Genomic DNA, 22509 nt, shown 5'->3' on the forward strand with positions numbered 1-22509 from the left:
TAAATTCCAAAAGGGAAAAGGGTTGTGAGAAAAGTTTAGATGACGTGAAGGAAAGACAACAGGGTTCCTTACTGTGCTTCAGTGGGATGCAGACGCATGCAATCCTAAAACAATACTTAGACGCAGTCAGCTTCATTTAGCGTGATAAAGAAAAACATCGCTTTGTCTCAAAAAATGTTGGTGGGTGAGTAGGTTATAGAAAATGTTTCTATTGAGGAGCAGGAGTACTTTTAAACATTCATTTTATGTTAGCTTCCCGGAGTTTTTTCAGTGGTTTACCGTTGTTAATACTACCTAAAGGGTAAGGGCCCCTGTGTTGTTTCACATACAGTGTATGTGCGAACGTGCATGGAATTGGTTGTTAGTATGTCTGTCAGCCATTTTCCTCGGTGCCTTAGCTGTTGCCCAATGTCTTATAATAACTACTGTATGTACAAAAGTAGTAACATAAGGAATGGACAATGTTTTGAGCACTTCAGGGCTTCATGATACTGGCGGCAAAAGGTAGCATCTTGGTGCACAGAGACCATTCGAGATGGAGGCAATGGAAATATAATTTTATGATTCCCTGGCAGTTGGTATTACTTGGAAACACAGGGTTGTTCTCTATGAAAAAGAAAACAAATATATTCATGAGCATTTTTTTTTTCACAGACCTCAGTCAAAGAGGGGGTTGTTTCAACCTTGAGAGCAGGGTGTCCAAACTTTTTCCACAAGAGCAACATACTGACAAATAAAAGGATGCAAGGGCCACTTTGATATTTTGTAAAGCAACACATCTACATGTGTGAAGAAGTTATATATATTTCAAGAAATAATGCATTTCAGCTTTGTGATACTGGTGAAAAAGCGAATTGGTATGAACTTTGATCTTTGCTCTTTTTTTCTCATTTTTGCTGTTCTTTTTTTTTTTTTTCCAAATACCGGTATGTCAAATTTCTTCTTAAATAATCATCATTAAAAAAATTCTCACAATATTATGAGTCTATTCCCATAATATTTTGACTTCCATACACAGTGGCGGAGACACACATTTTTACTTGGGGTGGCCCAGGTGAGAGCATTACTGTCATAGGGATGTCAATAAGTTGATTCCTGAATTGTCTAGATGGCCAGTGGGGTGGCCGGAGAGTGACCAGCGGAGACCATTCTGTAGCTCCGCCACTGCTTTCGGACCGTCTATTAGAGCAATTCATTCTGAGCAGTGTGCCGAGTTTATTACCAACTTAGCTTAGGTGAGAAAAAAACAGCCTATTTTCAGAGAAAAAAAATAAAAATTGTAATATTTTTTTAAACAAAAAATCAGAAAAGTCGCAGGCACCAGGAATGCTGAATTGTGAGTATGCGGGGATCCAATATATCATAAATATAAACACCCGCCTTGTTAAATTAATGTCAACGTTGAGAAAGCTTATTAAATAGTTCTGTGAAATATGGGTCCTTATTTCAAAATCTGTGCTGGTACTCCAACTCCACAGAAAGAATTAAGAGCTTGTGAATACAAGCGCAGTGAAGTACCATTTTAGTATCCATTTTATAATAACCCGCTGAGAGGTTTTGTTGCGAGGTCATTAACCTCCAGATGCTGCACTGAAACTGCAGTGCACAGCAAATTGCAAAGCTTGACTCCCAAATGTGAACGCATGTAAGTGCATCAATGCGAATGATATGCCATGTTGTTGAAAAGCAGCAAGCATATTCAGTTAGAACTTCTGCGGGTACACTCCTTTCTTACAAATTACATCTGGATAATCCTTAAACATTAAACGTTACTGCTTTCATCATATCACCCAAAAATGGCCCAATAAAAATACCGAGGAACTCCAGCAAACCACAAAGGGGATTACTACTGTGAAATGTGTCAGAAAAAATGAAGCATGCTGAAGTTATTGTTTACCAAAATGATCTCAGCCAGAAAGAATATTGACTTAATTCACAAGGCAATCATTCACATGTCATCCCCTCTTAATGTGTGATGATTATGAGATTACAGTACCTGATGAAATGCCCACTCCCAACACAGTGAACATTCAGATATGCCCAAAGCCAAAATATTTGCTTTTTGTCGGCAGTCATGGGATGCTGCGTCTTGAGTTACCACCACCTCCTTACAGTACTGATGTTGGATGTTTCTTTTTGTATTATTTTTGGGATGGACAGATACAGTAGCCAGTAAATCAAACCCCACCGAATCAAACATTAAAATCTTCAGCTAGAAACCACTTTGTTTTTTGGAGTGCAACAATTGCAAGCCAGCACTTTTTGTTCATGGCTCATCACATCTTGTTCAGGCCAGCCAATGTTGCAGTGCCTGAAATGCTAAAAGCCTGTCACAAGACACATGTAGTGATGCTCATGCTTGTAAAGTTGGTGTTCAGCCAGATGTGATAAGCATAAATAAAAGGCTCTGTGAATAAACTTTCAGACAATGCCAAGCATCTATACTACAACATCGTCTGAAGCAGTTCAGTTCAGTTTGATTGTATATTTTTGTGAAGGTACCGGATAATTATCACAAAAATATAAAACCTTTTAAGTAAAATACATCTACTCACCAGAGGTGTCGACTTCCTCCTCCTCAGTCAGCCATTGTGGGGGTAACTTATCTTGTTGAACAGTTTTGCTTTGATCAACCAATCAGAACTGGGGGCCTGCAAGCTGGCCCTGAGAGGCGACTCAGAAGTCTGCTAAAAAAAGAAACAACAACAACTAAAGAAACAGGCTCATTGCTAATGGTGTGTATGTGACAGTGACGAACTCTCCTGATTCTGAAGGGCCCTGGGCAGATTACACTGATATGGCATCACATAGAAGCTGATATCTGATTGGACAAAAAAATAAATACAAATCGAAACATACACCGACACTACAGCAGGGGTAGGGAACCTATGGTTCAGGAGCCAGATGTGACTCTTTTGATGACTGCCTCTGGCTCTCAGACATTTTTTTTTAACACGATAACATTTATTTATTTATTTATTTTTCACTGACAATTTAAAGTAAAATGTTACAGAAATCACAGTGTACGTTCAAAATATAAAACTTTCTCATGCATTTTAATCCCTCCATCCATTTTCGCCAGTCGCCAGAGCCAATACCAGCTGTCCTGCTGATATTTTCCGCGTCAGACACCAAAACTTGATTATTACTGGATAATGGAGTACTACCCGGGTCATTAAGAGGTAAATCAAGAAGTAAACTTCCCTCCTTTAATCAAATAGTCAGCTACCTAATTCTGCAGAGCAAACCCTTTTGACTAAGAAGGTGGCAAAAAGAAAAAGATATGGAGTACGATGCAAAACCAGAAGTCGTATTAATGGTAAGAAAGTATTTTATTTATTATTGATTAGCTTCACTATCACAATGTTATTAAAAAAGAATAAATTCAGAGATTTATTATAGTATAAAATTGTTGGTCTTGCTTAAAAATGCACACATTTAGTTGGATTCAGTGATAAAAAAAATATGAAATGGCTCTCACGAAAATTTTAAACATTTTAAAATATGTGGCTCTCTTAGTCACAAAGGTTACCGAAACCTGCACTACAGGAAGCACTGCAGCCAAAAAACATGTTATTAAATAAAGCTAATTGACTGCTGGGAATAAATTAATATAATTTAATTGAACAAATACTACAATTTCAGTTTCAAACGTAGATCAGTGCTTCTGGCAATGGTTAGGCCAGCAGAGAAGGCCTTGCCGGCCCTGACTGCACACCACTAATGTACTGTATAGGCAGGATCAGAAGCTGTAATATCTGATCCAAATTGTCTATTTGGCAGAAGTATAAACTTGCATGGAAAATCATGTGTTCTACCTCATACTGAGATACTTACTGTTAATGTGTTAGCCTTGGCGGAGGTCTACACTGTCAGGGTGCTCCCATTTCTTAGTTTTTTGGTTTTTTCATATTTTGTACACGAGGCTCAAATAAGGAAGAGTTGTTTGGCAGATATGTGACTTCTTTAATTTCACCCTCTGAATTCCAGGGAAACATATTAAAACATTATTTTGGATTTATGTTTTTGAGAAGGGGAACCTCTGAATCATATGAAGGTGAAAATGGCTGCCTGGTTCCGTTTCAAGGCTAGTTGGAGAGCGCAAATGTGAAACACTTGAATAAACACACTGCAAAGGATGAACATACTATTTTTTTTCACATAGTCTTTAAGAAATCCCCAAAAATATAAATCTTCTACTGCACAGTACCTGTTCTGCTCACCTGATACGATATGGGTATAGTGTGGGTGGCGTAAACCACCGCTGGTCACTCAGCGGTCAAAGAGATTTGTCATCTGTTCAACAATGTAGCATCTGAGGGATAATAATGGCAAAAGTCAGTACACATGCTAAGTTAACTTACTCTGTTGTGATGCCTCAGCTCTGGACACCGCATTATTCCTCTCCATAGTCTCCAACTTGCAGTGATTTGCTTTTCTGTTACCCTCAGTCTCCTCTTGAAAATAATTTGTCTCCATACCATGGCCAACACAAAACATAAGAACCTTGCTCTCCTCCATTGTTCTTTGTGTGTGTCTTTGTTTGTCTTATGACCGATGCAGTTTAATGTGGCATTGTTTTTATGGTTTCCCAGGGTACAATTGGAAAACCAGTGGAAAACCAGTGAAAAACCAGTGAAAAACCACTTGCCTCCAACTCCTCATAAAATGACTGGGCTTCTTTTATTGACCCTAAATTCAAAACAGGTTTCTTTCTTAGCCTTTTACTGCTAACATGTTATCAAGCAATGTATTATTTCTCTTAATCTGAGAAAACACTCTTGACAGGCAGGAGAGCAACTAAGCATCCTCTTATCACTCCTTGTCATCATCATCTATATGTCACTTCCTGTTGACTGGAATGGTCGTTCATGGCAGGACTGGAGTTTTTAATTATGTTGGCATCTTCCTGATCTCACTTGTCAATACATTACGGCTTGAATAACCTATTGTTTGCACTAATGAAAGATCTACAGCAGGAAATCGTGGCACATATTGCGGTACAAATACGGTATGATCTAAAAAAAAACCTGCAAAAAGATATTAGATCTCTACAACTTCAGAATGACAGCCTCAAGACGAGCTTCTTTGAAAACGTCTCTGAGATTCATGAAATGGTTAAACACCTGAGGGAGGAAAATGGAGCACTGCGCAATGAAATCAAGGTATTACAGGATAATAATGCTGCTTTGAGCGCTGCTCTTAAAGAAGCGAAAGACACAAAAGAAAAAATAATAATAATAAATGAAGGACGCAATTGAAAACGAATGAACGATGTGATCTTGACGTGGCTCCAAATTAAACCCAGGTTGTATGTCAGGGCAGTCAGGAGCAAAGAAGAACCAGATAAAATGGATGTTGCTTCAACGGAGCAACAAATTGCCAACTTTCTACATTCAAAGGAGGTGGATGAAGATATTGACTAGGGATGAGTCGGATACTCGTCTAAAACGAGTATCCGAGTATGAGAATGAAACGAATATAGCTTGTCATTATCCATAATTGTGATGAAGGAGAATCCTCACTGGGTAACTACTGTATTCACTCTTCACGCGCTGTGATCGACCAGTCACACACAGCGACCGCTCCTCCCTAAACAGACTCGCAACAGCCAGAGAGAGGAGCCATGCCTGTCACTCTTTCACACACAGACACAATACAGACAGTGACTCTCTGCTTGCTTGGCTCGACTCCAGCTCACGTTCTTTATTTCACTTCTTTATTGATATGATATTTAAAGTTAGTTGGTAGACTTGTTTCGTTACGTGCACGGTGCATTTGACAAGGCAGACCTGTAAACGGCTCGTGTTGCGTCGGTCACAGCCGGCCTTTTTTTTTTTTTTTTTTCCTCCATCTGCTTGCTTCTAATTTGCCTGGTGATATAAAGTCAGATGGAAAACTTTGCTTGTCGCGGTGCTTTTGAGAAAACTACATTGAACAAGGCTGACCGATTATTTCCCCATTTGCCATCACTGGATGTTTGCATGAATCACCAACTTCACACAGATCATAAAAAAAATAATTAAATAATAACGTTTTACAGATCACTTACACACATATAGCGTATAGGCCAAAAGTTTGGACACACCTTCTCATTCAATGGAAGGGCCTGCAAAATGCCTGTAAGAAGAAAAACACATTATATAGAAGATTTATTATACAAAAAACGAGAGGCAGAGGCAGAAAAAACGTATAAGATGTATAAAAACAAGTTAACAAATATTTCAAGGGTGATATGAACGAGGTAGTTGAACGGTTCAATAACTATTTTTTAAATATTAGACCAAACCTGGAAGAAAGCATCCCCCAAAAAAAGAGACACCAGAAACACCTAAGTCGTCCCGACAAGCTGTTCATCCTGGCAGACGCACGGACGGACGTCCTGCAAGGGAGAGACTCCTCGAAGGTTGCCTGTCACCCAGGTGTTAAACCTGTTTTGAATGAAGAAGAAATTGATGTGACTTAATTCTGGTAGAAATGCCTTTAAAGTACTGACTGACCTTGCAAAATGTCTTTTGAAACTGGACATTTAAACTTTATCTGTGCACACAAAAGAATGTAAAAAGGCTTCCATCTTATGAGTTCAATATTTGTTGTGAATTCCCCACTGATCTGTATAATATAACTGGATAGCTCATACCCGCCCGTGCAAGCCGCTGAAGCCAAAGAGACGCCATCTTACCACTCACATCGCGACTACATTGGCACAGCGTACATAGTGTACAAAGCAGATGAAGAGGCTCGCAGAACATCTATATTTTACATTAAAAAGTGGGGAGATTGTCCCATTCCTTCAAGTAACGCAACCTTCGTCTCTTAAAAACGATTTGATACGTTATTCTCTATCTTCTGGCTTTATTAAATGTACTTTTTCCCCTTCCAATTCTCATTGCCTTTGGGACAAAATTCTACTCTGCACACTGGCTCAGCACTCCCCTATAGCAATGCATAGTTTTACTCCTCTAGAAAGAGATTTTAATTTTAACTGCATATCCCATCCCTTTTTTCCACTAAAATCTATGGTCATGATCGATCCTTTACTTTTTTTCTTACTTTCATACAATTCACTTATGCTAAATTATTTTCCAGAACATATCGTATGAATGAATCCTTTTACGTCAGTCATTCAGCAGCAGCAAAAAAAAAAAAATGGTTGTTTATCAAATGAAAGGTCATGCCGGGTCAATTGTATGCAAACTGGCTTGCTAACTGCACTGTATACAATGCCTGGTAAGCATCATGGAAACACTGAGATTCTCCCATTCCTTCAAGTAACGCAACCCTCGTCCCTTAAAGAAATACATATATCATGATATAACAAAAAAGTACGTAAATTTCCTCTTAGCTATTACAGAGCTATATAAATATATCAATTCTGGACATACATTTAATCAGAGGAATTTTACACGATCGAAAATATCTGAGAGATCGACAGTGCAAAACCCTTAAATTATCAATCATAAATCCACATTTCAATCATACTTACAGGTGAAATGTTCGTCCACAGCCTTTGAACTGGCGATTTGTTCAGTTAATAGCTGCACATGAAGGCATCTTAAGGTAAAATTTGTGTCCAATCCGAATTAATAAAAGAAGGTCATTATGAATGCAAAAGCATGTTCGAGAAGTGTTTCTTGCGAGTGGCAATATGGCGGCCGTGTGGATTCACAAGTCATCGCCAATGAACTATCCAGATATTTAATACAGATCAGTGAAATTCCCTCCTAATTTCATGTTTAGTACAGGCACTGTTCAGGGCAGACTTAATTTGTGTTTTGCACCAGGCACCTTCCAGGGCAACTAAGGGGTCCTCAGTAGGACCGCAGCCTAGCAATCCAGGCATGTTGGAAAGCTTGTCCTTGTACTCTATATGTCTGTCTGCGTTAGTGACGAAGGTGAGTTAATGTGCTGTTAACGATCGTTCGCGATCGTATTTATATGCAAATTAGGCGGCGAATATCGCCCATTGTTGTGTGTGTGCCTGTGTATTATGCAGACGGTTTGAAGTGCGAGCTAACCTGTTGGCGCCCATTTTGTCGTGAAGCCAAGTATGTGTGTGCATGTAAATTGGCATGTGCTCCTCTAAGCTAGCGATTTACATTTCAGTGTTAATGTTCATTCATTACAGAAACCAGAGACATCATACTCATTACAGATTAACCTGTTGGATGGAAATTGGACTGTAGATGAATAAAGTCTTAATAGTTCTGTTGCTGTGTCCGGACTCACTCTCTGACCGCAGTTCTGGTGTGGATGAGGTGCTCCAACGAACCCACCTAACACACATACAGTCCACTCTCCCCCACAATGTTAATATGACTTCATTACAATTAAAATGTCGTAATCTGTTAGAGTATTTCACACTTGTTAATGGGAAAATCTTAAACCAGTACACAGTCCTGTCTTGTTTTTCATAAACATTTCCCAACCCAGGGTTGTGCACGAGAGGCAGTAGTCCCAGACATCCCCAATTGCTGCCAATTTGGCAGCGACACACTGTCTTGTCTCACGATTGTCGAATCGGAGCACCCTCGATATGGTACACACCAATTTCAGAGACGTGGTGGCTCGAAAATATCAGTTTTCACCTCTGATTTCCTAGTAGTAGTCTCACTTTGGGACCCTTAAAAACCAGCCAGTTTTTGAAGTCCGATGAAAGCACTAACAGTAAGTCAGACGCATCTAAGGTCTTCCATTCTTGACCATAACTATTGGTTCCTTTCCCTGTCAGATGGTTGGGGAAAGCCAGGCCCTGAAATCATTCAAATGACACTCTGCTTTCAACATAAACATGTGCCGTGCTGCTCTCCATCAGATCCATCTTCATCAGAGGGTAATCACAGTTCTCTCCCTCGTTCTGTATCATCCTCTGACACATTCTCTGTGTTACCTCCTCATCTTGGAAGATCAGATCAAAGGCCTGCACAACACTACCTGCCATGATGTCAGTCACTGAAACTGCAGCTCAAGTAAATTTTCTAATGATATGAAAACCAAACCACCCCCCAACTCAAATTGAATCTGTTACTTTGTAGCCCGTTTTATGTACTTGTGCTAGCAAGTACAGATGTGTGTGTGTGTGTGTGTGTCAAGGCACCCTATGACCTCTGAATGACATGTTTTCCCATCATGTGTGATTTACTACAATTCTTTTTTACTGTGTCAGTTGTGAGATTCCCACTTCAAAAACCGGCAAAAATGGTGGTAACACAGACGGTTCTCATAACAGTGTTGCGGTTTGCCTTGAACTCTGTCACCATTGTCCCATAAAAAATGCACACAAACATGACCAAAATCGTCCTTCATTTTGACCACACTGACCGCTAAAATCCATCCCAATCGATATCGGTCAAATTTGATCCAAAATAGCCTTTTTAGCACCTGTTTAAAAAAAAAAAAAAAAAGTAGATTTACATACTCCAAGACCTAGACTAGTTGAAAAATTACAAAAATTTACATTTTGCACTGTTGCATCTTAAGGAGGTTATAGTAGAGCTTCAAAATGTAAAATTAAAGTGAGTGAATGTGAGTGAGACAAAAAAAAAATTGAGTAAGCAATTTCTTGCAAACAAGCATTAAAGTAAAATAAGATGTTCATCATCCGATCAAAAGTTTAAGACCACAGCCTTTTAAAAGCCAAAATCTTGGCAAAAATAAGGATTCAATGCCGTTTTCTGTCAGGTATTCACACTGTCATGATCTCTTGATGGCAAAGGCAAAAACGCTTCCTTTCTTTGAACATGGTCGGATTGTTGCGCTGCATAAGCAAGGCCTCTCGCTGCCGCTGCTGATGTTGGACGCAGTAACGCAGTCATTTGAAACTTCTTCATAGATGCTGATGTTATAAAACAAAAAAAGCCAAGTGGTAGACCCAAAAACATATTTCACCGGCCCTGAGCCGTTTAAACGTCACTCCTGTAGATGGACGATCCTGCGTGTTGACCTGATCTAAATCCAATTAAGAACATTTAGAGGTGGATGGCAAGGGGAGTTCACAAAAATGGACTTCAGGTCCAGACAGTGGACGCTCGCATCTTCATCCGCTGTGGAACACATACACAAACAAGATGGCTGCGACACTCGCGTCCATCTTCATCGCACACACAACAATGGACAGGCGATAGCGCGCATTGATACGAACAGAGAGAAAGTAACGCCAAGCGATTTGTGATGTCTGATTATTTTTCGAGGAGGCATTTTTGTGTTGCACATGTATTACTCTTTTGAATGCATATTGTTTTGTGAAACCAAACTCTTTACTTAAGGGGACCCAACAACTAACCGGTACTACATTCCTCTTCACCGAAATCCGACAAAGCTGGGCTCATGGGACCAAGTGGGAAGGTAAGTCACTTTTGCTGTAGTACTCTACTGATATGGATGCCAAAGCATCCAAACTATCCCTTTAAGATTCAACAGTGTAAAATGAAAGTTCTTTACATTTTGATCAGGAATCTGTTTTGGGTGACTTTAGGAAATGTCAACAAATTTAGGGTATAAAAAGTTATTAGAGTTTGCACTGATGGGATGATGATTAATTGCAAATTTCAATGAATAACAATTAACAAATGTAACAAATGCAAGTGAAGAGATTTTTAGAGCAAGGGGACGATGACGTGTGTATCTTTATCCACCCATTTAGGAGCGTGCTTTGAACCCATTTTTAAAGGAATGTCCTTTATCCGTGTAAGAGGGGGTGGAGGGATTGGAGTCACTACTGTATATGCATGCAAAGATATATTATACCAGCAGGAGATTGGAAGCTTTTCTAGTCTTGTTTATTAAAGAAAATGGCAATCACTGCCAGAGACTCGCTTGTAAGCTGGTTTTGAAAATGAATGCCTTTATGCTTTGGTTTCGACCCACTGAATAATTTACTATATAATTACACACCCTGCCAAAGCTTCTGTGTCCTCTTGGGCCTATTTGGGATTCATCGTGGCATTGCAGTCACGACCAGAGCCTTGACCAAATCAAAATTTAAAACCACTCTCTAATCAAAGAACTAAGAGACTCACATTCGGAGGGAAATTTTTGCCTGCAGTTAGCTGAATATCCTTATCCCTACTAACAAATGGGGCGTAATGTAATGTAAAGCTTAGCCATGCATTTCTTTTTCACATATAAGCTGCCATAAAGTACAACTCAGCTGAAAACCTTTACATTTACATAAAATGCGTCCCATCATTATAGTTGGCAGTGATTTTTTAGAGAAAAAAATGTAATATATTGCAGGAAAATAACTTCTGTGGCTGATGGGAAGTAAGTAGTAATTTAGAAAAATGAAGGAACCACTTGTTGCCATATGGTAAATTACATAAAATTATTTTTCATTCATTTTTGGGGGATTCAAAAAAAATCTTTTACATTAATCTGCTACATGTATTGCCTTTGTTAACTTTGCTCTCTCTTGGCATGTTCATTCCAATAAAAACACAAAAGAGACAGGAACGCAAGGAAACCCACACTCGCATTCAAATGAGTGATTGGGGATGACCTCGAGTTGACATGCAGCAAAAGAAGAAATTGAATCATACTCCTCTGAAGCATCAAGTCCAATTTTGCGGTCCATGACTAAACAACGACCACACTTAACTGCCAAAGGCGAATGCTGGTTTCGCATTTACCACCAGTCAAGTCATGATAAGTTCAAACGTCAACATATCAATCATTTGCCATGAACCACATGGTCAGTCGTGACTTAGCAATATGGAGTGCATGGTGCTAAATGCAGCAGTTTTTGTTCTTTACATATTCTATTTTCTGTTTAAGACAGATAAGTAATTCATGACGAGCACAACTAAAATAATCGAACCTCGCGTCCCAAATTGGTCAGCTTTTAGAACATGATTCCCGGTGTCTATATGACTTTCAGAGGGCGTCAGCAATGCACCTGGTCCAGCTAGCCTCGTGTTAGCTCCTTGGGCTCGAACCAGGGGCTGCAGAAAGAGCGCTAGCCATTGGGCTAAAAGCCCGGATTGTCAGCTCAATGTCCAGCATGAACTTAAAAGGAAAACTGCACTTTTTGGGAGGAATTTTGCCCATCATCCACAATCCTTATATGAGACATGAACACATGTCTTTCTGTTTTCTGTGCGTTCTAAAGATATAAAAACAGCTAAAAGAGGAAAGAATGAATCCAATGTGTTAAGAATACACATCATAGGACACAACTATTTCACCAAAAAGCCTCCACAAACCGCCAACAACGCTTTATTTACATTATGTGACATGCACATTAACCAAGCTACAGCTTCATTGTTATTGTAGGCGCTATGTTGCTATGCGAAGTTAATGCGCCCAGGAAGGATGTTCCGGTAATGCTTAAAATTAATAAAATACTGCAAAATACTGTAAGTATTACATGTTATCATGAACGTGCCTGTTACTACATGGTCACATCATTTATATAACACAATAACATGTTGTTGGAGGTTTTTGGATGTGCTTTAAAAGCGGGCTTTATAGGCAAAATAAGTGTGTCCCGTTCCATGCATTAATTAGCGCCATCTTTTTAAGCTGTTTTTTTTTTATCTTCAGAATGCACAGAAAAAAGAAAGAACTGTGTGTTCATGTCTCATAAGGATTGTGGGTGAGGCAAAATTCCCCCAAAAAAGTGCTGTTTTCCTTGAAGGGAGTGAAATGTACCAGCGTACTTTTGCACAGCTGCACTAGCTGGCAGTCGTTGCATGTATACCGCCTTTGCCAGTGCCCTTTGCACTGATTGCAACACGTCATCATGAATCTCTTGCACGAAAATACTTAAAAAAAAATCCCATTTTAGTTTTAAATGAACAGGCACGTTAAAACACTAATACACTCTCTAAAACTCTCTAAGGGAGTGACAGAATCTCCGCGCAGCAGAAAAAGTTAATATACGGGGGTGGGGTTCATGGAAATAACGGACACGGCAGTTTTACGTCGATTAGAAAGTCTAAATGTCGGTAGTGTGTATTCTTCAATTAATCGCCAAGCCCCACCGCTGAGCACTTTTCATTTTATGTTTATGGTGAAAGCAAAAATATGGGATATTTCCAGGAAACGATTTAAATAGAAAGGCAATGTAAAATACAGGCAAAATATGAGTTTGCCGGGAAAAAACGGGAAGGTTGCCAGGTATTCAACCTGCTCATATGTTACTTTCTTACTGCATCACTATTACATTACTGGATGTGGATGTTCTTATCTACACAACATGCATATTGCAAAAAAATCTGAGAATGTAAAAACAGGATTTCCCCTAGGGTGGACAATTAAACATGTTTCTTCTTAAGTTCATCTTAAAATACATTGTTGTCTGAGACTTTCGCCCTATAAAACACTTAATTGCTTGTAAAAAAATAAAGTAAGTGCACAACCCATGTCATTTAACACCAAATGCTGGCTAGCAGCCTTACTGGGACATGACTTTCACCCTTTTCTAATTTAAGTCAGTTGCTAGTGTTTGTCTTCCTCACTCGCTAGTCAGTTGCCAAAGTTGTATAAATCTCATCCTCGTTTTTCCTTTCGGTCCATGCCTTGCGTAAAGGAAGAAGATTACTTTTAAAATCACAGATAAAATTCCTTATAGACTACTGCTGCCCAAAGTTAGAGCTAGTCATTATCAATTTTGGCTTCAATTTTTTGATCAGGGAAACGTTTCTATGAATCAAGTCCATGCTCTGGCAGTGATGAGACGGCACACAGCTGCCTTCCCAGCAGGAGGAGTCTAAAATTGCCTCATGGAAGTATACTCACCCCTGCCCTTTTCAGTGAAGCCTGTTCACATTTGCTGATGAGTCCAGTCGATCACCCAGCTGCAACCTTTTGCTTTCCAGGAGAACATTTACCACAGACAGTTGTTTGGGCTAAAACTGCAACACAGAATCATGAATTTGACAAACTTTTCAGTGTGCAAAATAGTTGACTTTTTCATTGGACAGTAACTCCCCAGTAGACATAATTTGAACTCAAAACATAAAATACAGGAGTGTAAAATCGAATGTCAAATACAATCCATTCTGGGACACTTGGAATCCCCTGCTTTGTTAAACTGGGGTAAAGTAGAAATTGATATAATCCCTACCATAGTCATTCCTCGTTTTGACTTTCGCAGCGTCACTCTTTCACGTCTTTTCAAAATATATGAATAAAAAAATGATTGCTGTTGACTACGACCTATTATTAGTCAAATATATGCATGTTTAAGCAAATTGTAAATATTTATTGCCCAACTAAAGCATTTTCAAGCACAAAAATTAACTATAATACAAATATAAGGCATTCAGAAGACACGCATTGAAAGACAAAACCCTGTGCATGCGAATCTAACGTACCATCATTATCATCATCATAGAACAAGATGCAGTATTTTCTAAAGTGAGTGGTAGTGTGTAAGACGTGTGTGTGTGTAAAAAGTACAATGTACAAATACACAAGTGTTATTACTATATCAGACTGTAGTAAATGTTGTAAAAGTAGTAATAAAGTCCAAAACAACAGGGAAATTGGGAATGTGCAAGCAACTTTACAAAAAAAAAAAACGAAGTCGCTTAGAATAAGCAGACTTGGCAACGATGGTGTGTGTGTTTGTGTGTATATTTTGTCTTATTTATGTCTTATTATGTCTACTATATTGGGTGATATCTGTGTAAAGGTGACTTTAGGAGTGTTTAGTGAGTCTAATGTTAAAAAAAATTATTTAGAAGGTCATAAACAGATTTTCTGTGCTCCAATTACGAAAATATTCCATTTATAAATAAGGAATCTTACTTTGTGCAAATTCACTAATCACGGTTGGGTCTGGAACCGATGAACCGCGATATAGTCAAAAGTCAGTCAAAATAAAATGAAAGCCAAAAATGGTTCCATTTATGTTAGCGCATTGCATTAACGTCTGCGTCATCGCTAAGTAGCATGACACGACCAAAGCAGATATTGTCTAGTTACAGCGTTAAAAAGCACACAGTGACCTCTTGTTCAGCAGAAAGTAAGCTCCAAAGTAAAAGCACAGCGGTATTAAACTGGATTCTACCACAGGAACTAACAAAATACACCTATTTATTTATTTTTTAAAGATTGTTAGCCACTGGATGAAAGACTTGTACGAATCTTATTGTAGTCATGACATACAATGGAATTACCGCTGCAGCTCTCGTTAGATTGAGTATGACATTTCACCAACAAACAGAAGAATATGAGTAAGAATATGCACAAATGGAGGAAAACCATGACAAAATAATGTACTAGGTTCAACAATATTTTATCATTGCCCATTCTCTGGCCAAAATCACAAGTAAACGTGCAAGAAATTGTTAGTTTTGTTACGTTATGTTTTGTTACGTTGACTCATTCAGCCAGTCCGAGGGACGTCAACATAAACGGTTTCCAGTGTAATAGTAAATTGCAAATAATAAAATGTTTTGATGAATTTATTGTCGACTTTGCAATATTGTGCTGAACTGCGTGACACACTTCCACTTCCAAGTTCAACTTCTCTTTTCTTTTTCTGGCCGGTATCTCATTTTATTTTTCCATTACCCAGCAGTGGCGTCACAAAGACTAAACACACGCACAGAAAAAGCGAAATAACAAACAGCTGAGCTGAAGCTAACAAAACATGCTGATGCTTGGCAGTGTATGCTCTCAAACCTCGCATGGCATCATGCAAAACTCTGTTTCAGCAGGGCAACTCCATATTAAACCCTACAGATTAAGAATGGGATGTCATTAAAGTTGATGTGCATGCGAAGGCTGATGTCCTGTTTTGCAGTATAGTATAGCCTGTGCTCCAGATGTTGTTACTGCAACTAACTTGTGGATGACGAAGGTCATGTACTGTATGTACTCTTCGCGTACGGTTCCTCACATCCCCATTACCCCAGTGGTGAAATGGTGGCGAATATCCACACCACCCTTTTTCAACGGCTCATCAAACTGCAGTGGAAAAAGTCTTTCATTGCCAACATTTGTTGAGCAGGGTGCTTTTGTTGCTATCGTCCTTGCAAAACTATTTTGAAATCGAAACAGCTTATTTGCACATTTGCAACAGGAGTCTCACTGGTAAAAAGCAGTAAAATATTGTTGATCCTTTGCGAATGACCAGGCAGACCCTTGCTTTCCAACAAATACAATGTCTGGCATGGAACTGCAACACTGATGGGCTCACTTCTAGTAACACACCTAATGTTAGGGTGTCATTTTGAGGCCAGCACCCTCATTTTGGAATATAGACGGCATTTCTGAGGTTACATTAGATTTACCAGTTGAAGTGGCTTGGGCATCTTGTCCGGATGCCTCCTGGACGCCTCCCTGGTGAAGTGTTTCAGACATGCCCAGCCGGGTGGAGGCCCTGGGGCAAACCTAGGACAAGCTGGAGGCATTATGTCTTAATGTCCTCCTGGTGGAGCTTGAAGAGTTGACCAGAGACCAGCAAGTCTGGGCTTCCCTACTGAGACTGCTGCCTCCGCAACCCAGGCCCAGATAAGAAGAAGAAAATGGATGGATGCGTGCACCACAACAATGCAGAAACCATTCTAATCAATGAAGAACTTGTGGAAGTGATGTTTTTCTCCAGTCTTCTTCCGGAAACTGCTTTCAGTGACTAAAAGTGTAAGAAACGCGAAATATTTCAACATTCTAGCATAGATCTGACACAGGAAATATGCCTTTCAATGTTATTTTTCACAGTGAAAATAACAAGATTAACGTGCTTAGGTGTCATGAGCACTTTAAGGGACAAATGAGGTGGTTGCTTCCTAAATTACAATACTGTCATTACAGCACAGAATAAAACAAAGTAAAAATAAGCCCCTGTTTTAGGCTCTGTCCGACGGCACTGTTTAATGATTCTGTCTGAAATTTTTGGGACATTTTTATTTGTTTTGAGCTGGTTTACAGACATTTCTAGACATTGACAGATGACACTAGCTGTCCCAAACTTTGGACATGGACAAAATTGTATACTGTTAGTTTTTTATAGGTTCTCATATGTTCTTTCTTTGTTTTTTTTTCCTGTTTTCACCTTTACTCAGATGGAATCTTGATGCTTGTTAGACTTTTATGGCTGTTGGGCAGGGGCAGCTTGTCCTTCTCCAATCATGGAACTCACCAATAGACAACATGACAACATTTTGCCAACAAGAGGATAAAAAATAAGGTTTTCGCAGTTGTGGCATGTTATATACTCACATATTTCATGTAGGCAGTCTGCTTGTCATCACGCTCCATCTCCTACAGGGCAGTAAGCCGCATATGGGACTCAGCTAGTTCCTTGTGCAGGACCTTGAAGTGTGATAGTTCTCCAAAATAACAGTATTCTAAAGTAATAGTGATCCAAATACAGTATTAATTCAAATCTAGCGATGTGGACCGTCAAGGAGCTACAACTGTTGTGATGATGCGATGGGTGTACCTTGGCCTTTTATAAGATGCAAACAAAATTCAGACATTTTTCAGTCGTTTCGTTCATTACTCATACTTAATCAGAAGTTCCATAGGCTGGGCTGAATGATTATTATGTTATTCATACTTAAGCAGATGTTTCTGAGATGTATTTGGACGCTACCCGTGCTGTTCTGTTGACCATCCATGGCCAAACAGTTTTAATTTGCCACCATTTGATGTCAATATTTACACAGAATCGTTAAACTACATTGTGGATGATGGACTTTCACTTGTGTCAAGCTTTTCTACCTTGAAGGTACTCATAGCGCTTTGACAGTGCTACCACGTTTAACTACTGATGATATTGTATGCGGAGCAACCGGGGGTTCAGTGTCTTATCAGTGATACTACAACATGGTCACGGGAGGGCGGACGATCGAATCAGCAATCGTCAGTTTGGGAAAAGAACACTCTACCACCTGAGCCATGCCCCCTAACGCTGTGGTTCTCAACCGGTTTGGCTGAGGGACCCACCAATCACTGAAGTTAGAACCACCACTGATATCATTCATATCATAACACAGACTTGTACGGGTTAGCCGTTAGCCTAGCCTGGATCCCTCTGCTTCCTCTCACACCGCCGGGCCGCCGGAGGAAGCCTAGCTTCTGTAGTTCCCTGGCGTTCTCTGGTTTTAAAGTCCATTAAAAGCTGACGGCAATGTCTGACAGCAACGTACGTGCACGTGTTTTGGTGAATGCCAAAATGTAAAAACATCGGGAGGGAGAGGGGCCTCTGCGTTCAGTCGCGCCGCCATCTCACCCCTTCAGAATAAAAGTGCAAGATTATTTTCGTATGATTTCTTTGACAAAGATACATGACCCACTGAAAATGGGTCACCAGTTGAGAATCTCTGCCCTACGGGACAGAGCCCTTGGTTTATTAGCTGTTGTAGATGACAGATTTGATTAATGATTAATATGTATTGCTAGAAAGATGTAACATAAATCTGCATTGATCTGTAAGTTAATAAATATAAATCATTCAACAGCTGTGAAAAAGTAAAGATTTATAAAGTTCGAAATGGATTGAGTCAAACTATGACAGTTTAGCAGAATGACCCAGTTTGACAAAAAGACTATTTATCTCCCGGGCATATTTTGTTCCATGTCTTTACATTTTCCAAATGAAAGGCAACAAATTGATGCTGGCTGAGTCTCTAAACCATGTATCATAAAATGATTGAATATATTTGCAAGATACATAAAAACAGTGAAAATATTTGGAAGCAAGTGATATGCAGCCTTTAATCATCCCTGAGGTTAAAAAAGTGACTCTGCAGGGAGGACAAACCAAAAATACATCACTATTTAACAAAACCCAGTGTTCGCTTTTGTAAGTTGTGCGTAAATGTTTGGCCAAGCACCAGGCCACAAAGCAAAACCATTCCAAAGCGCTCACACTCTTACCCCCACTGAACTTTCTGCATGGCTTCATCCACATGTTTAAATAGGCTTTGTTTTGGAAATGCTGTAGGCCAACCATACATTAATAGGCTATAAAAAGACTGCTACTTGTGTACAGTGTTAAGTTTAACAGACAGCTTATCTCAATCTGCAGAGTTTCCATCCCAATGCTCGGATGAGTCTCACATTACAAGATCATGCAGGTCCTCTCCTGGGCATCGATGCTGGTTGATGGTAACTGAAACCCACACTATAGCAACACTGTCAACTAAAGGACACAAAACATATTGGTCTTTACGATGAGATATGATGCAATGCTTCAGAAACAGAAAACCGAATTTGTGATCCCCAAAATGTTTTCAACGGGCCAATGCACACAGCAAGTTTGCATTCAAATCATTTCCAAAATAAGTCTAATAATGGACCTTGGGACTTATTTCACAAGTTTCCAGGCTGACACTGATATCGATGTTTTTGTATGGGAGCTTTCTGTGACTCATATTTTGTGATATATGATAGGGTGAGCGCTCGGTCATCCAGTGGGTGCTCAGTAGAGCTGCTCCTCCAAATGGAGAAGAAGTCAGTTGAGGTGGCTCGTTAATCTCTTTGGGATGCCTCCGATGAGACCCTGGGGACAAGCATTTTCAGGAATAAAAATGACTAAATGACAAGTTTACTGAACACCAACTGCAGTTCTTAAATGAAACTTTTTATTATTAAAGGAGGAAAAAAAAATCCAAACCTACATGAAAACGTGATTGCCTCCTAAACCTAATAACTAGGGATGAGCCGGATACTCGTTTGAAGGCCCTGTCACACCTTGACGATGTAGCCAGCGCATGCCCGACGTGATCATTTTGATGGCATACGTTGAACTGTCTGTTTTTTTCAATTTTGGGCGTATACATAGCGTATTCATAACGAGTTCGACGTATACATGACGTATTAGTAACTGATATAGAACGTTTCTATAACTTATAGACAACTTATACCAACGAATGCGTAGCGTGTTGCTGGCGTTCACAACTTATGCCCAACGCCAGTCTAACTTATGCAAACCGCACGGCAGCGTATGGCCGACGATCACGTGCCGTAGCCTATAAAAAGGCTGCCACGTGATGACGCAAATCATAACCTCACTAGACATCGCAGTGTCAACATCACCATCATGCCGAAGAAAATTTCGAAGACCGCTGCCAAGAAGTATCAAGGCAGTGACGGAGGGATCCATCACCACCCACAGCCTCCCCCTCCCACTCTCACTCTGATGGAGATGACGCAGGTTCTGACGCCTCTCAGGCATCGTCAATGGTATCGGAAGCTGCTTCGCCAGTGGTCTCCATCTCCTCTCAGCCAATCCTTACCAAGAAGAGAGCCAAGAAGACACAGTTTTGTCTCAAGGTATGTGGACGTATTACGACTTGTGCGTAACTTACAAATAACATGTGTGAACGGGCGTCAACGATCGCATAACTTATTGCCCACGTATGTGGGACATATGAATCATACATTGACATATGTCAAAGTTTTGTGCATGCACCAAATTTTTGGACAATTTGGACGTACTTTGACGTATGCCGGCGTGCTTCAGTGTGCTCTTCACTTATGCAAAACTTACCCATAACTTCTTCGACGTACGCCAGCGTATTGGCCAAATTTTTCATACATTGGCGTACGCTGGCTAAATCGTCAAGGTGTGACAGGGCCTTTAGACAAGTATCCATTACAGATAATGCATTTTTGCCAAGTACAAGCATGAAACGAATACAGCTCGTCATTATCCGTAATTGTGATGAAGGATTATCGTCATTGGGTAACTACTTATGTATTCACTCTTAACGCTCTGTGATTGGCCAGTCACGCACAGCGACCGTCCCTCCCTAGAGAGACTCGCTTGGCGACACATTAATGCCAAAATTGCCATGCGTCAAAACATACTCAGCGTGCATAAAGACCACTCTCTTCGCGCTCACGGTGTCTGAATTTGCTGAATTTGACCCGTCATGAGCATGCACTCAATGCTCGATGCAATGAGTAAGTGCTCGCTGCTGCTAATCGGCTTGTATGATACTTACAGTTCGTTGTTAGACTTGTTTCGTTACATACGCGATGCATTTGACAAGACAGAGCTGTAAACGGCTCGTATTGCATCGGTCACTGTCTGTGTTTTTTTTTTTTTTTTTCGTCTGCTTGCTTCTAATTTGGCTGGTGATATAAAGTCAGTTGGAAAACGTTGCTCGTAGCATTGAACACAGTGCTTTTGAGAAAAATACAGTGAGAAAGGCTGACAGATTATTTCCCTGGGTGCCATCACTGGATGCTTGCATGAATCACAAACTTCACAAAAAAAAAAAACCTTTAAAATACATCATAAAAAATATGTTCTGTAAGTGGTTCTTTTACTTTTGTGATCAAAAACATAATTTGAATCTCAATTTTGAGGCCGTTCTGTAAATAGTTTTCAAATAAACAATACATTTCCCAACCACGCCCACTCCGAGTACAGATACAAATACAGATCATTTAGATGGGTGAATAGATACAGATACAGATAGTGGTGTACTCATTCATCCCTACTAATAACTGATTGGGTCACCCTTAGCAGCAACAACTGCAATCAAGTGTTGGCACAATAAGTCTCTTACAGCACTGTAGAGGAATTTTCCCCTTATTTCATAACTACAGGGCTCTAATAATGGTAAAACTGATATTTAGAAAGTCATAAAGAGGTTGTCTACGCTCTAACTATGAAAATATTCAGTTTATTAATATTGAATCCTACTACTGCTAATATTGAATCCTAAATTCACTTATCAGGTCTTATCGGGTCTGGAACTAATTGACCGCGATAAACGAGGGACGACTGTATTCAGACAGCCAATATTTTTCTTCCTGGCTAAAAGTTGAGGCTGACTTTCAACAATACAAAGGTTATCTAGTACAGTCTGACACAGGTTCTATGAGTGTAGGCTTTGCAGTAGTTTATAGTGTGAGGTGTATTGGACACGGGTGACACAATATAAGTGGGAATTGCTCATCCAAAGTCAGCTGCATAAGACTCCACTTCACCCGTGACACTGAAAAAGTGAAGCGGAAGAAAATGAATGAACTTTTACTACATCCCTCTATATTTTTCCATTCTCTTTGTCAGATAACATCCAGCGTATTGAAGTTACAGTATGTTCTTTACTTTATACGAATTGGTGACTTTTGTCAGCGCAGCTCAGATGACAGAAAGCAGATTGCTAGCAAGATCATTCCTGAAGCCACGAGGCTTGTCTCAGCAGATAAACACCCTTAGTCACACAAACAATCCCGTTTCTAATGCCATAGAGCAAGGTGTTGTTTGTGTATTACACACTTCGCTCGTGTATATAAATAATGACATATTGACAAAGTGGAACAAGGAAGAACAGAATGTGTTAAGTGTTAAGTGCACTCATGCTTTTTAACAGATATACATGTATATCAAGCATACCTCTGTGTACTTTGAGTCCCAATTTGGGGTCTTTGTATTTTATTTCTATATGAACTCATTAAATAATCTGCTGTAGATGACTGCAATACAGTCTTTCTATGACCCCACCAGCGCAAGGGTCCTATTGTAGTCAGTGTTTTTTTATTGCCGTAACTGATTTTTGCAATCTTTCCAAGGCGTTCACTAACATGAAACACTTTACT

At 39.7% G+C, this 22509-nt stretch overlaps 1 protein-coding gene across 3 annotated transcripts in view; it reads left to right on the top strand.

The window, feature by feature from the left end:
* The first annotated feature begins 7810 nt into the window (after window positions 1-7810).
* igfbp5b (insulin-like growth factor binding protein 5b) overlaps window positions 7811-22509 on the top strand; it is a 38616-nt gene continuing 23917 nt past the window's right edge. Inside the window, exons 1-4 of one of the 3 annotated variants that reach the window (XM_054787225.1) lie at window positions 7811-7895; window positions 8732-8833; window positions 8907-8969; window positions 10266-10344. The gene's annotated coding sequence lies outside the window, so the exon portion shown is untranslated. The remainder of the gene's footprint in view (window positions 7896-8731; window positions 8834-8906; window positions 8970-10265; window positions 10345-22509) is intronic. The other 2 variants (XM_054787226.1, XM_054787227.1) reach the window with 2 other exon arrangements.

The sequence above is a fragment of the Dunckerocampus dactyliophorus genome, chromosome 9 (genome assembly GCF_027744805.1).
Source record: "Dunckerocampus dactyliophorus isolate RoL2022-P2 chromosome 9, RoL_Ddac_1.1, whole genome shotgun sequence".
Taxonomy (NCBI): domain Eukaryota; kingdom Metazoa; phylum Chordata; class Actinopteri; order Syngnathiformes; family Syngnathidae; genus Dunckerocampus; species Dunckerocampus dactyliophorus.